The sequence below is a fragment of the Drosophila bipectinata genome, unplaced genomic scaffold, assembly GCF_030179905.1.
Source record: "Drosophila bipectinata strain 14024-0381.07 unplaced genomic scaffold, DbipHiC1v2 scaffold_30, whole genome shotgun sequence".
Lineage (NCBI taxonomy): Eukaryota > Metazoa > Arthropoda > Insecta > Diptera > Drosophilidae > Drosophila > Drosophila bipectinata.
In genome coordinates this window covers 10,001-17,329 of record NW_027222953.1, presented here as the reverse complement: position 1 = coordinate 17,329, position 7,329 = coordinate 10,001, and the positions used below count along the sequence as shown (strand labels likewise).

At 43.6% G+C, this 7,329-nt stretch overlaps 1 pseudogene; it reads right to left on the bottom strand.

Moving 5' to 3' along the window:
• Positions 1-221: 221 nt before the first annotated feature.
• Positions 222-7,329, bottom strand: part of LOC138927524 (large subunit ribosomal RNA) — a 7,490-nt pseudogene continuing 382 nt past the window's right edge.

Here is a 7,329-nt window from a genome sequence, read left to right as displayed (position 1 = left end):
GCCGTCTTAAGGTTTAAGACTTATAACAATATAAATGAAAAATATTATTTTCATTTTTCACGTCACTAATAAGATGACGAAACAGTTAGTAGGCCACAATTAGTAGGGAAACGTGGACAACCCGTGATAAATCCTTATATGCTTTCTTAGATATAGCATATAAAGATTTTTTATACTAAATATACATATTTACACATGCATATTTACATTTTTTTTATATTTCGAATCATCAAGCAAAGGATAAGCTTCAGTGGATCGCAGTATGGCAGCTGCTCAACCACTTACAACACCTTGCCCGTTACAAAAGTCGTTTACAATTGATTCTAGGCTTTGTCATTGTATTAAATAATGTTTTCATATGTAACTAGCATGGCATCAGGTGATCAAAGATCCTCCCAATTTACTATGTTACAAATTACATTGGCATCACATCCATTGTCGTTTAAAATATAAATAATAAACTTTAAATGGTTTAGAAGCCATACAATGCAAATTGCCCCTTATTTATCATTGCAGTCCAGCACGGATACGACCTTAGAGGCGTTCAGGCATAATCCAACGGACGTAGCGTCATACCACTGTTCGCTCGAACAAGTATTGTGCCATTGGTCCGTACCTGCGGTTCCTCTCGTACTACGCAGGAATGCTGTCGCAACAACGTTTTGTCATTAGTAGGGTAAAACTAACCTGTCTCACGACGGTCTAAACCCAGCTCACGTTCCCTTGCATGGGTGAACAATCCAACGCTTGGTGAATTTTGCTTCACAATGATAGGAAGAGCCGACATCGAAGGATCAAAAAGCGACGTCGCTATGAACGCTTGGCCGCCACAAGCCAGTTATCCCTATGGTAACTTTTCTGACACCTCTTGTTAAAAACTCTTTAAACCAAAAGGATCGATAGGCCGAGCTTTTGCTGTCCCTGTGTGTACTGAACACCGAGATCAAGTCAGCATTTGCCCTTTTGCTCTATGTGTGGTTTCTGTCCGCACTGAGCTGGCCTTGGGACACCTCCGTTATTATTTGAGAGATGTACCGCCCCAGTCAAACTCCCTACCTGGCAATGTCCTTGAATTGGATCATACCTGAGTAATTGGAGTTATACCAAATTTTCAAATCGATAATACATGAATGCATCTCTCATTAAAGAATTTGTTTGCGATTATATAACAAACTCGTGATACTTTGATCAAGAAGCTTGCATCAAAACCCAATACCATAAGATATAATAAATATATCCGTATAATGGCTAGGAAATGATACACGTTCCATTTAATCAAGTAAGTAAGGAAACAATAAGAGTAGTGGTATTTCATTGTCGATACCAAACCGAAGTCTAATATCTCCCACTTATTCTACACCTCTTATGTCTCCTTACACTGCCAGATTAGAGTCAAGCTCAAAAGGGTCTTCTTTCCCCGCTAATTATTCCAAGCCCGTTCCCTTGGCTGTGGTTTCGCTAGATAGTAGATAGGGACAGAAGGAATCTCGTTAATCCATTCATGCGCGTCACTAATTAGATGACGAGGCATTTGGCTATTTTTTTTTTTTTTTTTTTTTGTTCGCTAAGGATCGTAAAAATCTTCAAAAGATACACACTCAGGTTATGATGTTATTTAGCCAATAAGAGTGTGCATGCACGATTCATCTTGTGGGTTCATACGACCCAGAAGACGCCTACGTACTAAAAACCGCCTCGTTTTTAAGCGAATTTTATGCCGTTTTTAGATGTTATGCTACGGCAGCAAGCTTTTAATATGAACGTGATGCATGACTAAGTCCAATCACGCGTGTATCCCGACAGATACATGAATTGTCGCCAACTCCAGAGACCACCACTGATTACCCGGACACTAATGATATGACTATCACTAGTGCTGAGGAGGTCTGAAGCAATCAGCCGTTTTACCGACTGACCGCTCCATATTCCTCTCCAGTTCACAGTGGCGGAATGGAACTCAACAACATGTTGCGAGCCGAAAAGTCTCCGCAAATTTGTCCGTATGTCCGGTGTCTCGTACTTCTCGACTTTGCGCTGATGCGCTTGGTCGAGAGAATGTCCGTCGGTCACTACCTGCGCGTCAATCACATAAATGTGATTTTGTCGGATAGCTACCAGGTCGGGTTTATTCAATCCGGTCTCGCCCTGCAGACTTGGTTCAACATGAACGACGCAGCCTTTCCTCTCAAGTCCCCGCTTGATTAGATTTACTACGCCGTCGTGCCGAGCTATCCTCCTCCCATGAGTACGATAGCATTGCTGCAAGATGTGGTTTGTTGTTTCGGGAGCATCACATCCTGCACGGCACCGTCTTCCCAATTCGTGCCTTCCCCTCGTGGTACGAGACCTTGAGGGTAGGGCATTTATCCGCAGTTTGATTCCTTCTGTATATTCCCTTCCTGTTAGCAAACGCGTGGGTTGGACAACCCATCCGTGTTGCGGAGCAAAACGCTCTGCTTCACGGAGCCCGCCACCATCAACAGACATGTGCAACCTATTTGCCAAGTACGAATCTACCTGTAGACGGGTTAACAACTCTTGACTTCCAGCCTGAAGCCTATCCCGGGCCCTCCGCATTTCGTCTTCCACGAAAGAGCTGGCTACCTCGGATTGCTCGAGGTGAGGCCATTTTATACTGCTCAATCGCTTCAAACGAAGCATCGGTGCTATCCATCTCAACGATGGTAACCCGAGACCCCCACTTCTGTGGGGGGCATGGAAAAAAGAAGTTGGTACGTCTACCGGAAGCCTCAACCACTTCCGTGCGGTATATCGAACCAATGTGTCAAATTTCTTCAGAACGCCTATCGTCACACTCCCAAGGGTCAGCTTGTGATAGAGTTGTGGGATAAGGACAGTCCGAAGGGCAAATAACTTCTGCTGTGGCTTCAGGGGGGCCCGAGTCAATCTCAACAGCTTCGGTTGCAACTCCTCAGCTGGATTGTACCGGACCCGCCCATCCGCAGTGAATTTAATCCCTAAATACTTCCACTCGTCAGTGCGCTTCAGTGAAGGAACCTCGCGCTCCCCAATCAAAAAGCTCCGCCGTTCCACGACAGTACACTTTTGCTTGGCTTGCCCCTTTATGCTGACAGTGAAACACTTGTCAGTGTTAAGGGTGAGGCCCACAGAGGAGAGAAAGCCAACTGTGGTGTCCAACAATTTCTGAAGGCCCATCGGAGTTTCCGCAAAAAGGACTATATCATCTGCGAACGCAGCCGCATTTGTCATAGCGTTTCCGACTTTGGCACCAATCTCACTGGGTAAGGACCTAAGTAACCGGTCAATGACCAGATTAAATAGTATGGGAGACAAAGGGTCACCCTGCTTGACGCCTCTTGCAGGAATGAACTCCCTTGAAACCCACCCGTTCCCAGTTAGCATTGTGCCGCCGCCCTCGTACGAATTCCGTATGTAGTTGATTAGTCCTTGTGGGGCACCATACGAAGCCAATGTGTTGTAGACCGCTTTGTGAGCTACCGCATCAAAGGCTTTACTAACATCGAGGGTCCCGATGTAGCACGATTTAAATCGCTTATGATGTTCCCTTAGAACTAAATCAACAATCGTCGTATTGTCAGCACACCCATCGGTCGGTAGGAACCCTCGCTGACGCGAATCCCAGTTGACTGCACTAATCAACCGGGCTGCCAAAATGGCATTTAGTTGCCTAACCAAAACCGAGGGGACTGAAATAGGACGATAGTCTTGCGGACGACTTGCCGTCGCCATCTTCGGGATGAAGATGGTTCTGGCCAGACGGATGGAGTACGGAAGTCTCCCACACCAGAGAATTAAGTTCATTATGCGTAGCATAATGCCATCGGGGATACTCCTGGCAGTTCTTGGAGTAATCCCGTCCGGGCCTGGAGAACCTGATAATTTGACCTTATGGGCCCTAAGATCGCGCTGGTTCACAGCGGACCATACTCTCTCCAACGAATGTTCCATGTGGAACGAGGCGTGTTCGATGGAGCTTGAGCTAGGCGTGGTCATTATCTGTTTCCAATATGGCTCCATAATTTCCTGGGGTGGCTGCACCGACTCGTCAGCGCCCTCCAGCAGGGACTTTATGCATCTTCCCGGATGTTTATCCCAGTTACGCTGAACCCTAGCGTACTGCTGCCTTCTACGCTGTCTCATATTTCGAGGCTCCGTTCGGGGCCTCGTCAGAATGTGCGGTTCATTCCGTGGCGGAAAAATTTCCATGAGATAGCAAGATAAACTTTGGAGAGTGGTTTCCTGTCCCGAGACCTGCGCATTATCTACGATAGTTTGCAGGACCTCGGCTCTCCACCGGGAATCGCATACTACTGGGGCATAGCCCTGTAGTACCCTGAGGATTTCGCTGTTCGTCTGTTCGTGTGGTCTGATTGGTCCCGAAGATGATGTTGATACTCGTCGGTTTTGCTCGCTATTACTAGGGCGGCGCTGTGAGGTATTCGACTCTAATGCTTCTGGGGTGGGAACAGATTGCCCTCTTATCTGTTCCAGTTTTGCCTTATATTCACCCCTCTTCCGATATGAAGAAATTGCATCGGAACTGCGGTGTGTAAAAATTTCCGCTAGCTTTTTATTTAGATGTCGAATACCACTTGCTGCAAGCTCGACCTCCTTTCTCGCCATCATCAACGTTTCTTCCTCTGACCACCTCGCTTTTTTATCAACACGAAGACGTTGTGTATCAAGTTCGTCTTTGTGTCGATGTGACATGTGGACGCCCAAACCCCTCTTGGAGTTGAACGACATTCCACATATCGTGCAGGGCACCCGACCTGAAAGGTTAACCGCTGCACCTCGTTCATACTGGTTGCTAGCATCCAGACTAGTAGCCGTGGACTCTCCTCTTCCTATTATATCATCAATTATCCGAGGCTCGTTGTTAGTTTCTGCACCAATATGTTTTTAAGGGGTCCAAGGGGCTGGTAACCCCAGGGACCCCTCCGCCGCTCAAATCAGCTACCAGCAAAAGCTAGTACCCAGAGAATACCACGAGGAGGTTTTGAGTCGACTTGACTTGATCGTATGATTTACGAGTTACGGAATTGCACCCACTCTACGCGATCAAATCCAATTCTCCTTAAGAGAGTCATAGTTACTCCCGCCGTTGACCCGCGCTTACTTGAATTTCTTCACTTTGACATTCAGAGCACTGGGCAGAAATCACATTGTGTCAACACCCGCTAGGGCCATCACAATGCTTTGTTTTAATTAGACAGTCGGATTCCCCAAGTCCGTGCCAGTTCTGAATTGATTGTTAATTGATAATCGTTATAATTAATAAGAACTAATTGGTTTGACCCAACTAGTATTCTTAAAAATTTTAGCAAGAAAGTTCCACAATTGGATACGTAACTAAACTATCCGGGGAACAAGTTACAACCATAAATGATTATAACTCTATTTACCCAGAACGAGCACATAAACCATATTATTGTTTCCCAATCAAGCCCGACTATCTCAATCTTCAGAGCCAATCCTTATCCCGAAGTTACGGATCTAATTTGCCGACTTCCCTTACCTACATTATTCTATCGACTAGAGACTCTTCACCTTGGAGACCAGCTGCGGATATTGGTACGGCCTGTTGAGAAGTTTGCGTATCCCCACCATAAATTTTCAAGGTCCGAGGAGAAAATATCGACACAACAGTATATGTCATGCTCTTCTAGCCCATCTACCATATCTCTCTGCGAAAGACTTCCATGGTAGTACGACTATAAAACAGAAAAGAAAACTCTTCCGATATCTCTCGACGGCTTCTTTATGGTCGTTCCTGTTGCCAGGATGAGCACGAGGCCCATATTTAATAACAAACGGATACTCAACAGGTTACGGAATTGGAACCGTATTCCCTTTCGTTCAAAATTATTCAAGTATATAATTTTCACAATAATTGTAATATTTATTTTTACTTGAAAATTTTCGGCTTTCGCCTTGAACTTAGGACCGACTAACTCGTGATCAACCACTGTTCACACGAAACCCTTCTCCACTTCAGTCCTCCAAGGTCTCATTCGATTATTTGCTACTACCACCAAGATCTGTACCAATAGCAGCTCCATGCAGGCTTACGCCAAACACTTCTACGCATACCATTGTACCTTCCTACTCACTAAAGTTTCAAAATTTATATTACAAGTAATATAAATCATCTACTTTAGCGGTAATGTATAGGTATACAACTTAAGCGCCATCCATTTTAAGGGCTAGTTGCTTCGGCAGGTGAGTTGTTACACACTCCTTAGCGGATTTCGACTTCCATGATCACCGTCCTGCTGTTTTAAGCAACCAACGCCTTTCATGGTTTCTGCATGAGTTGTTAATTTGGGCACCGTAACATTACGTTTGGTTCATCCCACAGCGCCAGTTCTGCTTACCAAAAGTGGCCCACTGGGCACATTATATCATAACCTTAAACTTCATATCAAGAAAGTTAAGGTTCTTACCCATTTAAAGTTTGAGAATAGGTTAAGATCGTTTCGACCCTAAGGCCTCTAATCATTCGCTTTACCAGATAAGATTATTTTATATAACATTAAAATGCACCAGCTATCCTGAGGGAAACTTCGGAAGGAACCAGCTACTAGATGGTTCGATTGGTCTTTCGCCCCTATACTCAATTCTGACAATCGATTTGCACGTCAGAACTGTTTCGGTCTTCCATCAGGGTTTCCCCTGACTTCAACCTGATCAAGTATAGTTCACCATCTTTCGGGTCACAGCATATCTGCTCAAGGTACGTTCCAGTTAGAGGCATAAATAATATAAATATTATTATACATAACTATATAGAACGCCCCGGGATTGTGTTAATTAACTATAAAATAGTTAAAAAACTAATCCCATTAATAGTCAAGTTAATTACGCTATTAGGTTTATATCCCAATAACTTGCACATATGTTAGACTCCTTGGTCCGTGTTTCAAGACGGGTCCCGAAGGTATCCTGAATCTTTCGCATTGTTAATCATACAAGTGCATATAATAAACACAAAAATCAATGATAATTATGCCATTATATAATTCCGAAAAATTAACGCACTGTATTCTTATTAATCTATCAACACTTTATCAAATTAATGACATTTATCCTATGTTAAAATGCAAGCATAATAATTTGAATAAACTATAAGTCATATTTTATGATAAATTATATATGTTAATAGATTACAATGTCCTTATATGGAAAAAATGCACACTATTTCTATAATATTATTTAAATATTATAACTTTAATGATGAATTTTCCATAATGGATATTCAGGTTCATCGGGCTTAACCTCTAAGCAGTTTCACGTACTATTTAACTCTCTATTCAGAGTTCTTTT